Source organism: Pseudorca crassidens, chromosome 7, assembly GCF_039906515.1.
Source record: "Pseudorca crassidens isolate mPseCra1 chromosome 7, mPseCra1.hap1, whole genome shotgun sequence".
NCBI lineage: Eukaryota > Metazoa > Chordata > Mammalia > Artiodactyla > Delphinidae > Pseudorca > Pseudorca crassidens.
The window spans coordinates 82050872-82066264 of record NC_090302.1 but is presented as its reverse complement, the minus strand read 5'-3'; the positions used below and the strand labels follow the sequence as shown (position 1 = coordinate 82066264).

The 15393-nt window shown below is 35.3% G+C and overlaps 1 protein-coding gene across 4 annotated transcripts in view; it reads left to right on the top strand.

Annotated features, from left to right (window-relative positions):
• GKAP1 (G kinase anchoring protein 1) overlaps window positions 1-15393 on the top strand; it is a 79936-nt gene that overhangs the window by 25233 nt on the left and 39310 nt on the right. The window lies entirely within an intron of this gene.

Sequence of the window (15393 nt, the reverse complement as noted above, 5' to 3'; positions counted from 1 at the left end):
TCAGTAGTTGTGGCGCACGGGCTTAGTTGCTCCGCGGCATGTGGGATCTTCCCAGACCAGGGCTCGAACCCGTGTTCCTTGCGTTGGCAGGCGAATTCTTAACCACTGTGCCACCAGGGAAGCCCACTTGATGGTTTTAAGAATGATACTTTAGTGTTTAGCAGTAAGTCTGTTTTGAGACATAGCTATTTAACCCATTAGCTTGTCATGAATGAACTCAATCCTGTCTCTGGCAATTAAAAGGATATAAAGTACGTTACAGTAGAATAAAAATACTATTTGCATGCAGTATAATATCGTTTGACTTTAGCATCCTAATTGTTGTGTGTCCGAAGGTTACCACATGTAAGCTTAAAATTTTAGGGAAAAGTGGTGTAACACTTCAATCTTTACTAAAAAACATCCTGAAACCATGACTCAAGATATTTTGGAATTATGGAAATTGTGAGGTAAGCTGTGATTTTATAGTTTATATCTGTGGATAAGATAACCTGATCATATACTTCTCTTACCATTCACCATTAGAGGGTAGTGCAGCCTACACATAATTTCCTAGTGTTATTGGTTACTTTTTTTCTTTTAAGACTCTAATACAGCCTCTATAAACCTTTTAGAATTGGAAGATACTACTATAAAATATCTTCTAATATTGAGGAAGTTACTAATGTTAGAGTTCTTTTGACTTCTTTAGGTAATAATTGAAAGTTTTATTATTCTTCTGTTACATATTATTCTTGTAATTCCATTAATTGATTTTTTTTAATGGTCAGATGTTCCTTGATTTCACTTTAGAATGCATACATGGTTTTGAGCATTTTTTATTGTTGTTTTAGGTGTTTTCTTGACAGGTCAGGGAAATGAAATCCACCTCTAAAAAAACCACATCTAAATAACTCTTTGACTACATTAATAATATAGTCCTCAACTGTGCACACAAGCACAAAATTGATTTGTTGTTAGATGATAGAAATTCTTTTAAAGTTATTTACAAACCACTGTCACTGTTTTTAGATTAAAATTTAAATGACTGCAAATATAGACAGTATTATGTTTGAAAGTGGAAAACATGTACTTTTGGACTGATTTCAATTTTTTTTTACCCATTGATTTATTTGGAAGATAGTTTTACGCAAATGAGAAAGCAGATACAAATGGTACACACTGTTCTTGATACTACCAGCAACTGGTAGTGGAGGGAAAAATAATTTTTATAAACTATTCATGCTTGCTTTTTCTTCTTCACTGATTTGAAAGAAAAAAATGCAGACTGACAGGATCTCATCTATTTAATATATTTAACCCAAGTCGTATTTAAACAAGCATAGGTATGTGACATAGCATATGTTTTGTCTCCCATTATAGTTTTAGAGCTGTTTTCTATTATTAAATAATTTGATGTGTAATAAAATTCACTTTGAGTAATCCTGATGATTAAGACATTTTAAACATTTGTAAATGCATTCTAATTATAATTTATTTCCTACATAACTGTTTTAAGAAATTGGTCAAAAGAATATGTAATTCACATTATCCTATGACACTTGTTAAAAATATACCAAAGTTATGTTGTATTTCTGTTAGAATTATTACCTATTTTCTCGGGACTTGGATATTTAAATGTGCAATGGTTATGCCATTGTTCTAGGAATTTAGAAAAACTTTTTTCTGGAGAGTTAAAAAAATAAGTCTGAAAAAAATTCTCATTTCAACTCTAAAATGAGATATGTTTTCTACTCCTAAAAATGTACTAAGTTTTGTTACCTTGTATGCTCAATAATTGACTTAATTCTTTCCATATTTAATATGTCACTTATGCCAAGAGATTTTTTCCCATGGGTAAAATTCCTAACCTCTGTAGAGAGCAATATGCATGGTATCTTAGCCATCCCCTTTTAAGTCAGGAGTTTACTGGGTAAAATTCAAAAAAGAAGAGATGTTTACTTTATTGCTTGGTGAGGATGAGTACTTAAACTGCCTGTATATTTCTGTAGCTGCTAGCTAAACGTGTTCTCAGGTTAATTTCATCATTCCCCCTTTTCTTTCTCCATCCATCTTGGTTATATGTTATTAATCTCAGTGTTTTCTTTTCAGTTCCAGTTCTTTTTAGTCTCTCTCACCCTAAAACAATTGGAATAAAAATGACATTTGTAGGAGTAGAAGGTGGGAACAATTAAATTGTCTTTGTTAGATGTCCAGGAGATGTTACACTGTTAAATCAGTACCCTCCCCATTATTTGCTGCAATAGTCAAGAAGATCCCAAGAGAATTCTAGACAAGCAGAGTGAATAATAGAATAGGTGCTCTTAAAAACCTCAACTAATCATGCCTTTAAGGAACATTACTTGATCCTTAAAGTTTTTTTGTTTTTAATTTTAACTTGTTGTCTTTTTAAATGTCAGTGCTTCTGGATAGAGTATCACGTAGCTACTCCTTTCTCTTTAGCCCCACTTTTATCAGGCCTTCCCAACTCCAGTCCTTCTAATGCCACTGAATAACTTTAAAAATTTTAGTGATCATCATATGTCTTGCAGTCTAAAAGGTCAAGTCTTCAATAAGCCTAAATAGACTACCTCTAGAAGAGAATGCAAGAAGTTGTAACAGTGGTTGCCAAAGGGTGGGGAAGAAGGGGTTCCTGGGACAGGGATAGGAGAAAGGCTTACTTTTCACAATATAAGCTGTTGAATTTTCTATCTAGTCTATGTACTACCTATTAAAATTTTATATTAAGAAAAAGCACTGGGTGAGAGAAAGAACCGGGGAAAAAACCCAGTCCTATGTGGCTCCACAGCCTATTTCTTTTTTATTGCACTGTGCTTTCAGCATGTCTGCCTTGGATATATGAGTTTGTATAAATAATTTATTCATTTTAGATCCTAATTATATTAGCTAAAAAGTAAGATGTGGGATCTGTTGATTTCTAAAATTATGATAAATGGTCAGTGTGTGACTGAAATTATTATATGCTAAAAAATGAACCCAGTAGTTAATACTACCAAAACACAGAATAGCAATAATAGATCATTAAATTCTAAAAACAAATAAATTCTCCTGAGCTTTAAAAAATCTCACCTAAAATCTGACTTTACCTAAGCAGTTCAGCCTATATCCTACCCCTCTCAATGTCCTGAATGCATTTTTCTTCCCATGCCTTCCCTTATTCATGTTTATTATATTTGTTAGCTCTCTTGGTTATAAGTAACAGAAGCTGAACTCAGTTGAGCATAAGCAAGAAAGGAGACACTTATTTGGTTCATATAGCCAAACCATGGAAGAATAGGGAAAGAACTGGCCTCATAGTTACTGGAGCCATGGATTTTATATAGCCTTAGGATAGTTCATTTTTCTCCCAAGTCTCAGTTACCATTTATGGCCTCACCTCATGGCAGTTCACGTAGTTACTGGGGGACCTCAGGGTTACATCTTTATAGGATTTCCTATAAACTATTAATTAGCTCTTGAGGCTTGATAGAGTGAAGTTCAGGTGTTTTTTGTTGTTGTTTGTTTTTTGGAGAAGAAGGGAGCAAAAGTATTTCCTGGGTGGTGTGTCACACTTCCTGTCATCTCAGCATTATGGGGCATAGAATGTCTGGTTATTATGTTAAAATTGATCAGTGGTTCTATCATTCTCCAATAAAAGGAACCACAATTTCTTGGAGAAATGGCTCTACTTCTAGGGCTGCAACAGGGTATATGTAAGATGAGCCTGGAGCATCTTGTAGTGCCAGAAAATAAGGAAGTGCTCAAAAAACAAAAGGATAGGCTTGGGGCATATCAGAGGGACATAGGAACCAACCTGAAATACTTTGCAATGGCCAGAGCTGGGACAATATGAGAAACAAAATAAAATCCCTGAGTTGATACTAATATAAATAAGTTATTTGAATAAATGAGAGACAAGAGACAAATCTCCCATACAGAAAATTTGCAGTAACTTATATGATTTATTCCCCCTCCAGGAGAGGGAGCTTAACTCCTTCCACTCCCCTTAAGTGTGGCCTGTATTTAGTAACTTGTTTCCAAAGATAGAGTACAGAAAGGGAGGGAAAATAACTACACTGGAGAAACCTGGCAAACACAGCCTTCACCAGGTGATCAATGTTATATTATTAGGGATAAATCATGTTGATAGCATGTACCCTTGATACGATGTGAAGAGAATGGCCTATTCCTCTGAAAACACATGTCTAATCATGAGAAAAACATCAAACAAACCCACATCAAGGGATGTTCTACAAAATACCTGACCAGTATACCAGTATGACTTGAAAATATCAAGGTCATCTAAAACAAAGTCTGAGAAAATGTCATGGATCAGAGAAGGCTAAGGAGACAGGGTAACTAAATGTAATATATCCTGGATGGGATCTTGGAACAGAAAAAAGACATTAGAGGAGAACTGCTTCTAGGGAAATCCAGATAAAGTGTGGAGTCTAATTAGAGTAATATACCAATGTTGGTTCCTTAGTTGTAACAAATGTACCATAGTTAAGAAGTTATCAACAGGGGAAACTGGGTGAGAGAGATATATGGAAACTTTGTACTATGTGAAACTTTTCTGTAAATCTAAGACTATTCTGCAATTAAAAGTTTATTTTAAAAATTGATTAGTGGGTTCAGGTTTGTGAGCCAATATAAAGTTTCCCATCAGACTTTCACGTGATGCTTTTAGTAGCTGTTAATGATTATTTGCTTGATCTGTTATTTCTTTAGAGCTTGTTCTTCATTAAATTTAAATTTATTACTTCAGGAATACATGCATACAGTAATAATTGAATGGTAGAGTTTATGAAACCAGTAGTATCCCAGCTATTGTCATTCTCTTACTACATTTTAAAGTCCTTCTCATATTTCAAGATTGACTCTGTGTCAAGCCATGCAAGAGTATTTAGAGTTCTTCTGAACGTGCTGTATTTTTTCATACTACCTTGCCTCCCATGTATTCTTCCCTTCCATCTTTCTCAGTGGTGTCTTGTCTGTGGATAGTTGTTAGTTCTTGTGAGGGGGAGTGAAATCAGGAACAACCTATGTCACCATGTTGGTGATGTCACACCCTTTCCATCTTTTTTTATTTGGCTAACTATGTGTCAGAACTCGGCCAAAGAGTCACTTTTTCCTGGAAGGGTTCACTAATCATGGTCTTATTTAGATGCCCAAACATCCTGTGTATTCTTAATATCACTCAACACCCTGTTTTATCATTGTTTTGTTTCTTCACTGGAATTTGAGCTTTTGGAAGTCTGCGACCATATCTTACTGCTTTAATTTCTTTGGTAGTCCTAACTCCTTTCACATAATAGGTAATGTAAATGAATGTTGGTTGATGAGTGAATGTTCTGCTTTCTTTCTAAAACTTTCTCTAGCCTTTTTTGGTCTGCTTCTTCTGTGTATTTTTATCACACTGTAACAGAAGCATATAGGTTTTAATTCCTCTGCCAGTTCAAGCACATTGTTAGGGCCTTCATGGAGTTCTGCATTAAGAAGAATTTTAAGACTGCATCCTTGCTCAGCAAGAAAAAGTGCCACACTATCAGTTAATTATGTTTGCCATTTATAAAAGAGGAAGAAGTGGCTGCATGCTTTACAGGTATTTGCCATCCCTGACGTGTATAGAAGAGTGCTTAATTATTGTGTTTATTATTATATCGTGTGTTGGTTTTTGTCTTTCGTAGTAAATTGTGAGTTCCGTGAGAGTAGCTGATATGTAGCATAGTACTAATTGCATAGTAAGGGTTTAACAAATAATTATTTCAAGTCAAATTCAAGACTTGAGTTCATCAGGGTCTGTTCTAGGGGAGAGAAGAAAGTAGACTTATCCTATATATACTGTCATCTTTAATACTATGCTTATATAAAGAACACCATTATTTTGATTTCCTCTTGGAATAAATTCAAAGCACTTAAGTGTGGCAAAAGAGGAATAACTACAGATGGAACATTTTGAAGTTTACATGTTACTGTATATTAAAGTATCTTAAAACTATTTGGGGGGTTTTTTTCTTTGTTTTTTTTTAACTGTAAAGCTGGGAGGCTATTCTTCTAAGAGTTGGCATGGAGCCCTTAGAAATATGAAAATAATTGTTAATCAGTGAGTTTATACTTGTCAGTTTACTCCATAAATGATGTGTTCTTCAGATAGGAAACAGGTACTCAGTGGGAAGCTAGGTTTATTTATTGAAGTATAATTTGCACACAATAGAATGTACCAGTCTTAAGTGTGCAGTTTGATGAGGTTTGACACATACATAAAGTTATATGACATACATTTCTATCAAGATAAAGAACATTTTCATTACATTACAAAAAATTCCCTTCTGCCCCATCGCAGTCATTCTCTCATGCCCTCCCCTGTCCCCCACAGGCAACCACTTTTGTGATTTCTACCATCATAGATTAGTCTTGCCTCTTTATTTAAAATAAAGCATACAGTATGTTATTCTTTGGTCTGGCTCTTACCCTCAGTAAAATGTTTGAAGATTCATCCTTGTTGTTGTGTAGGAGTAGCTTTTTCCTTTTCATTGTTAAATTATATTCTGTGGTGTAAATGTATCACAATGTGTTTGTTTATTCATCCTGTTGATGAACATTTGGTTTGTTTCCATTTTTTGACAGTTATGAATAAGGCTGCTATGACATTTTAAAAAACAGCTTTATCAAGGTATAATTTATGGATACTATAAAAGCTATCCATTTTAAGTGTACTATTCAGTGGATTTTAGTATATTTACAGAGTTGTACAGCCATTACCATAATCTAATTTTGGATTATTTCCATCATCCCCAAAAGGAACCTCGTGCCCATTACCTATACCCCTTTTGCCCTATCCTCCCCTCTCCCCTGGCCTAGGCAACCACTAATCTATGTTCTGTTTTTATATATTTGCCTATTCTGGACATTTTATATGAATGGAATCATAAAATATGTAGTCTTTTTTAACTTCTTACACTTAGCATGATGGTTTTTAAGTTCATCCATGTTGTAGCATGTATCAGGACATGCTACAGTTCCTTTTTATTGTTAATAGCATTCCATTGTATTTAATTTTATTTCTGTATTCATCAGTTGGACATTTGGGTTGTTTCCACTTTTTGGTTATTGTGAATAATGCTGCTATGAACATTTGTGTACAAGTTCTTTTATGAACATGTGTTCAGTTTCTCTTAGGTAAAAACCTAAGAATGCAGTTGCTGTGTCATGGGGTAGATGTAACTGTAAGAAACTACTAAAGAGTTTTCCAAAGTGGCTGTACCATTTTACACTTGTGGAAGTATAGGTGGGAGTTTGCGAAATAAAGAAAGTTATTTTCGCATTCCTTGCAGGGAGGCTGACAAAAGGTTTTTTATGATGCTAGTCTTAGTTCCTTGCACTAAACTTTAAATGAAAAAACATTTTCAATAATTATTTGTATTCCTCTATGCCAGTAACAGCAGAAAGTGTAATTTAAAAGCAAAATGCAAGACTTCCCTGGTGGTCCAGTGGTTAAGACTCTGCGCTCCCACTGCAGGGGGCCCGGGGTGAACCCCTGGTCAGGGAACTAGATCCCGCATGCTGCAACTAAGATCCTTCATGGGGCAATGAAGATCCCATGTGCCGCAACTAAGACCCAGTGCAGCAAATAAATAAATAAATAACTTTTTTAAAAAAGCAAAATGCTTTTTACAATAATAGATTATAATAATACTTAGAAATAAATCTAATGAAAGGTCTGTGAGACCTATATTGGGAAAATTATAAAACTTTATTGAAAGATAGTAAAGACTTAAATGGAGACACATACCATATTCATGGATTGGCAGACTTATTATAATGGGGTCACTTTTCCTCAAGTTAATCTATAAAATCAGTGTAATCCCAATTGAAATCACAATTTAGTTTTTAAAATAAAAATGAAATCACTTCTAAAAATTAATGTGAAAGTGCAAAGGACCAAAAATAGCCAAAATGCTCTTGAGGAAGAAAAAGAAAGGAGGACTTGAGCTATCACATATCCAAGATTTTTTTTTATAAAACTAATAATTAATACTGAAAGGATTTGGCACAGTGATAGACAAATAGACCATTAGAACAAAATGGCCCATAAACAGACCAACCATGTATGTACCCTTGATTTATAACAGAATGATGTGGAGTATTACTGGGAAAAGGATGTGCTTTTTAGAATAAGTGGGTTTTGGGGGCCAGCTGAATATATTTATGGAAAAAAGAGATTGGATTATTACTTCACATCATACACAAAAATTCATCCACAGTGGATCAAAGACCTAAAAGTCAAAGGCAGTGTTCTTTTAGGTACAAATATAAGAAGAATATGTTTATGATTTTAGGGTAAGGAAGACACAAAACCCACTAGATTTAAATCAAGGACTTCTTTTCATCAAAGTAAATTAGAAAAGTGAAAGGATGATCTCCAGAGTAGGAAAAGATTTTTTTCCAAAGAAGAATTCAATTGAAGAATGGGTGGAAAAACAAGTACTCACAAAAGAGGATATTTACATGTCCTTAAAAACATACAAAAAGATGTTCACCCTCTTTTGTCATCAGGGAAATGCAAATTAAAACCACAGTGAGAATATTATTTATCCTCCATGTTGGCAAAAATCAGAGTCTGATGATTTGAAGTGTTGCTGAGGATACAGCATAATGAATAGTACACTGCTTATGAAGAAGTAACCTGTTATAAACAGTTTGGTCCAACATAGTATTGGATGTCCTAGTCAGGGCAATTAGTCAAGAAGAAGAAATAAAAGGCATCCAGATTGGAAAGGAATTCATAAAACTGTCATTGTTTGCAGATGACTGATACTACAGTTGACCCTTGACCAATGCAGGGGTCAGGGGTGACAATCCTCCACTTAGTCAAAAATCCATGTATTTATATATTTATAGTTGGCCCTCTGTATACACAGTTCCTCTATATTAGAGGTTCCTTTGTGTTTGGAGTTCCACATTCACAGATTCAGCCAACAGTAAATCATGTAGTACTATAGTATCTACTATTGAAAAAAAATTCACGTATAAGTGGACCCATGTGATTCAAACTCGGATTGTTCAAGGGTCAACTGTAATATAGAAAACCATAAAGACTTCACCAAAAAACTGTTAGAACTAATAAATGAACTTTGCAGGGTACAAAACCAAGGTACAGAAATGTCTTTCATTTCTATGCGCTAATAATGAGCTATCAGAAAAATTAAGAAAACAATCCCATTTGCAATTGTATCAGAAAAATAAAATACCTAGGAATAAATTTAACCAAGGAGGTGAAAGACCTGTACACTGAAAACTACAGGAGTACCCTAGGAGATACTGCTGGTTCAGTTCCAGACCACCACAATAAAGCAAATGCTACAGTAAAATGAGTCACACGAATTTTTGGCTTCCCAGTGCATATAAATTATGTTTACACTATATTGTAGTCTGTTAAGTGTGCAATAGCATTATGTCTTTTAAAATGTTCATACATTAATTAAAAAATAATTTACTGATAGAAAATGCTAACCATCATCTGACAATAGAGGATTGCTATAAACTTTCAGTTTGTCAAAAACGCAGTATCTGTGAAGCGCAATAAAGCAAAGCACAAAAAAACGAGGTATACCTGTATTCTATTACACGGGTCCATTTATTCCTGTGCTAATATTGCAATGTGCTCATCACGTCATAATGTCTTATATATGAAAGAGCAAGGAACAGTTGTTAGTCATTAGAAAAATCAAATTGGATTTCTACCTTCCATCATACATTAAAATCTGTTCCACACAGATTAAATACTTGTATATGAAATACAAATTATACCACCCTTAGAACTATAAAATATAGGGGAATATGTTTCTGGCCTGGGGGTATGGGAAAACTTAACAAAGACACTATAAAATGAAAGATTGTTAAATTGGATGCTGTTCAAAATAAGTAACTTATTTTCCACAAAAATACTAAAAAGAATTTAAAAGACAAGGCACAAATTGAGAGAAGCTATTTTCAAAACACGGAACTGATCTCTATTAGTGTCCAGATATATAACAACTGTCACATGGTTAAAAAAGAGATTGTTGTCTTGTTTTCTTACTGTCTCATGGGATAAAAATTTTTTAAAATAGGTAAGAGACATCAGGCATTTTACAGAACAGGGAAAAATTAATAGCAAAAAACATGAAAAAAATGTCCAACTTTGCTACTGTTGGAGAAATGCACATTAAGACCACACTGAGATACCATTTTTTTCCCCACTAACAGGCAAAAATTATGAAGATTGGAAATACCGAGATTCAGAGGTTATAAATCAAGGGAGTTATGGATCATTTACAATGGTGGAAGTGTAAATTAGTACAAATATTTTGTATAAGTTTGGTGTTCTTGGAAAGTTGGATATACATTATAACCCTGGAGTCAGTAAACTTCTGTAAAGGGACAGGTAGCAAATTTTTAGGCTTTGGGGCATATCAAATCTTTTTCACAACAACTGAACTCTGCTACTGTAGCGTTCATAGGCAAAGCAGCCATAGGCAATACATAAATGAGCATGGATGTGTTCCAATAAAATTTTATTTACAGAAAACTGCAACAGGCCCCTTTTGGGCCATAGTTTGCTGACCACTGATAAGACTTACCAGTTCTCATATAGGTATACATGCCCTAGAGAAACTTTCCCATGTGTCCTGGGAACTGTACTTGAATGCTTATGAATGTGTAATAGCCCAGCCAAAAAAAAAAAAAAAAACACCATGGAAAGATCCAAATGTTAATCTAAAGTAGAATGAATAAATTTTAAATATAATCACACGATGGTTTATGCAGTAGTGAAAATTAATGTGTAGCTCTAGGCAACAAAATGGATGAATCCAAAAGAGAATGTTAAGTGAAAATGTCTTAGAACTATGTGATACCAATTTTATAAAATGTAAAATCAAGCAAAGCTAAACACTCTTGCCAAAAATGTTTAAGCTGTACATAAATCAAGCCTGAAGATCTGACTTCCATTTTACAAGAACTATAGGGATTAGATGTACAAGTTAACTGATATCTAATGGAAGCAATTAGGGAAATCTAGAAGATGGACATTTTGTAGGACAACTGGCCTGGTCTCTTCAGCAAGAAAGTATTATGGAGAAGAAAAGGTGGACTGTGGAGAGGAGAGGTTCTGGATTAAAGGAGATTTAAGAATGACCAGTGTAATGTCTAGACCCAAATTAGATTAGCAATAGTAGACATTTTTATACAATTGAATAAATTTAAATATGAAGTAGGTATTAAGGAGTATTTTTGTTAGGTGTGATGACATTATGGTTAAATTAGAAAATTTATTTTTTGTAGCTAGCTGCATGTGAATTTTAAGATGAAATGTCGTGATGTCAATACTTTAAAATACCTAAGCAAAAAAGGGGGTGGGATAAATTGTTAAGGAAGATCTTAACAATTGTTAAAACTAGGTGTAGAGTATATGGGTGAAAAATTTCATAATAAAAAGTAAAACAAGCAAAATGAAAATATATTGTTTCCTGTTACATCTATAAGACAACAATAAAAGATGGAAATGATAAACACTAAATTTGTTACTCTTTTGGAGGGCACATGGTATGGGTAATAGTCTAGTTTTTAAGTAAAATAGTGGAATCATGGGTGTCCTTTTTTAAAAAAAAACTTTACTGAGTTATAATTTACATACTATAAGATTCACCCATCGTTAAGTATATAACTCAATAATTTATAATAAATTAAAGAACTGTGCAACCATAACTATAGTCTAAATTTAGAACGTTTCTATCATCCCTCAAAATTCCCTTATATCCATTTGTAGTCAATTTCTACTCCACCTTCAACCCCTGGCAACTGCTGATCTACTTTGTGTCCCTATAGATTTGCCTATTCTGGTATCTAATGTGAATGGACTCATACAACATGTATTCTTTCATATCTGGCTTTTACTTAGCATAATGTTTTTGAGGTTTGTCTGTGTTATAGGATGTGTCAGTAATTCACCTCACTTTATTGTTGAATAGCATTCCATTGTATACATGTTATTTATTTCCCAGTTGATGGACATTTGCTATCAACGTTTGATACATGTCTTTGTGTGGAGGTGTTTTCATTTCTCTTAGGTGGATACTTAGGAGTGAAATTGCTGGGTTGTATGGTAATTTATGTTTAACTTTTATTTAAGTGTCTTTTCAAGCTGTTTTCCAAAGTGGCTGTACTATTTATCATTCCCAACAATATATATGAAGGTTCTTCCAGTTTCTCCACATCCCTGTCAACACTTGATACTGTCTCTTGGTTTTTTTTTGTTGTTTGTTTTGTTTTTGTTTTTTTTTTTGAGGTACGCGGGCCTCTCAACTGTTGTGGCCTCTCCCGCTGCGGAGCACAGGCTCCGCGGCCATGGCTCATGGGCCTAGCAGCTCCGCGGCATGTGGGATCTTCCCGGACCAGGGCATGAACCCGTGTCCCCTGCATCGGCAGGCGGACTCTCAACCACTGAGCCACCAGGGAAGCCCTGTCTCTTGTTTTGATTGTAGCCACACTAGTGGCTATGTGAGTGGCTGTCTCACTTTAACTTGCAATTCTGTAATGACTAGAGATTTTGAACATCTTTTCATTTACTCATCAGCTATTCTTACATCTTATTTGGGGAAATGTCTATTCATACCTTCTGCCCATTTTTTTTAAATTAATTTATTTTTTGTCTGTGTTGGGTCTTCGTTTCTGTGCGAGGCCTTTCTCTAGTTGCGGCAAGCGGGGGCCACTCTTCATCGCGGTGCGCGGGCCTCTCACTGTTGCAGCCTCTCCTGTTGCAGAGCACAGGCTCCAGACGCGCAGGCTCAGTAGTTGTGGCTCACGGGCCTAGTTGCTCCGTGGCATGTGGGATCTTCCCAGACCAGGGCTCGAACCCGTGTCCCCTGCATCGGCAGGCAGATTCTCAACCACTGCGCCACCAGGGAAGCCCCCTTCTGCCCATTTTTATGTGTGTTGTCTTATTATTATTTTGTAAAATTCTGGATACAGGACCTCTATCAAATATATGACTTGCAAATATTCTCTCCCAGACTGTGACTTGCCTTCTTACTTTCTTAATGGTGTCTTTTGAAACAGAAAAATTTTTAATGTTGATGAAGTCTAGTTTATCAATTTTTTCTTTTATGTCATGATTTTGGTTAATAAGTCTGCCTAACCCAAGGCCACAGCGATTTATTCCAGAAGTTTTATGGTTTTAATTCTTCTTTTACAGTCTATGATCCATTCTTTTCTTTTTTTCATTGTGGTAAAATGCACATAAAATTTACCATTTTAACCATTTTTAAGTGTACAGTTCAGCAGTATTAAGTACATTCACATTGTGCTGCCATCACCACCGTTCATCCCAATAACTCTTTTCACCTTGTAAAAGTGAAAATCTGTACCTATTAAACAATAACTCATTCTCCCCTCTGCCCCAACCCCTGAAAATCATCATTCTTCTACTTTCTATGCCTTTGAGTACTTTTAAGTACCTAATATAAGTGGAATCATACATAAATATTTGTCTTATTGCAACTGACTTATTTCACTTACCATAATGTCCTTAAGTTTCATCTGTGTTACAGCATATTGCAGAATTTCCTTTGTTTTTAAGGCTAATAGTCCATTTTTTGTATATACCACATTTTGCTTATTCATTCATCCGTTGTTCGTCACTTCGGTTGCTTCCATGTTTTAGCTGTTGGGAATAATGCTGTGAACGTGGGTGTACAGATACCTCTTTGATACCCTGCTTTCAGTTCCTTTGGGAATATACCCAGAAGTAGAATTGCTGGATCATATGGTAATTCTATTTAAAATTTTTGAGGTACCCCATACTATTTTATACAGCAGCTATACCATTTTACATTCCCACCAACAGTGTGCAAGGGTTCCAGTTTTTCCACATCCTTGCAAACACTTGTTCTATTTTTTTTTTTTACAGTACTCATCCTAAAGGGTCTGAGGTAGCATCTCATTGTGATTTGATTTGCATTTCCCTAATGATTAGTGATGTTGATCATCTTTTCATGTGCTTATTGGCCATTCGTATATCTTCTTTGGAGAACTGTCTCTTCAAGTCCTTTGTCCATTTTTTAATTTGGTTTGTTGTTGTTGTTACTGAGTTTTAGAAATCTCTATATATTCTGGATATTAATCCCTTATCAGATATATGATTCAAAGATATTTTTTTCCCATTCTGTGGGTTGACTTGGTCACAGTGTGTAATTTTTTCAGTATGCTGCTGAATCCTGTTTCCTAGTATTTTGTTGAGGATTTTTGCATTGATGTTCATAAGGGATGTTAGTCCATAGTTTTCTTGTAGTGTCTTTGTTTAGCTTGGATATCAAGGTTATGCTGGCCTCATAAAGTGAGTTAGGAAGTGTTTCTCCTTTCCAGTTTTTTAGAAGAGTTTGAGAAGGATTGATTTTAGTTCTTTAAATGTTTGGTAGGATTCACCAGTGACACCATCAGGTCCAGGGCTTTTTTTTGCTGTGAGATTTTTCATTACTGATTCAATCTCCATACTAGTTTTAGGTCTATTTAGATTTTCTGTTATTTGTGATTTAGTCTTGGTAGGTTTTGTGTTTCTAGGGACTTGTCTATTTCATCTAGGTTATCCAATTTATTTGGTGTATACCTGTTTATAATACTCTTAAAAGGCTCACTTCTGTAGAATCAGTAGTAATGTCCCCATTTTCATTTATTTTTTTAAAAATTTATTTATTTATTTATTTATTTTTGGCTGTGTTGGGTCTTCATTTCTGTGCAAGGGCTTTCTCTAGTTGCGGCGAGCGGGGGCCAGTCTTCATCACAGTGCGCAGACCTCTCACTATCGCGGCCTATCTTGTTGCGGAGCACTGGCTCCAGACACGCAGGCTCATTAGTTGTGGCTCACGGGCCCAACTGCTCTGCGGTATGTGGGATCTTCCCAGACCAGGGCTCAAAACCTTGTCCCCTGCATTGGCAGGCAGATTCTCAACCACTGCGCCACCAGGGAAGCCCCCCATTTTCATATCTGATTTTAGTAATTCGAGTCTTCTTTCTTTTTTTCATAGCTCTTCTGGATGAAGATTTGTCAATTTTTAAAAATCTTTTTGAAGAACCAACTTTTGGTTTCATTGACTTTTCTCTATTATTATTATTATTATTATTATTATTATTATTATTATTGCGGTACGCGGGCCTCTCACTGTTGTGGCCTCTCCCATTGCGGAGCACAGGCTCCGCGGCCATGGCTCATGGGCCTAGCCGCTCCGCAGCATGTGGGATCTTCCCGGACTGGGTCACAAACCCGTGTCCCCTGTATCTGCAGGCGGACTCTCAACTACTGCGCCACCAGGGAAGCCTGATTTTTCTCTATTATTTTTCTGTTCTCTGCTTTATCTCTATCATTTCCTTCTTTCT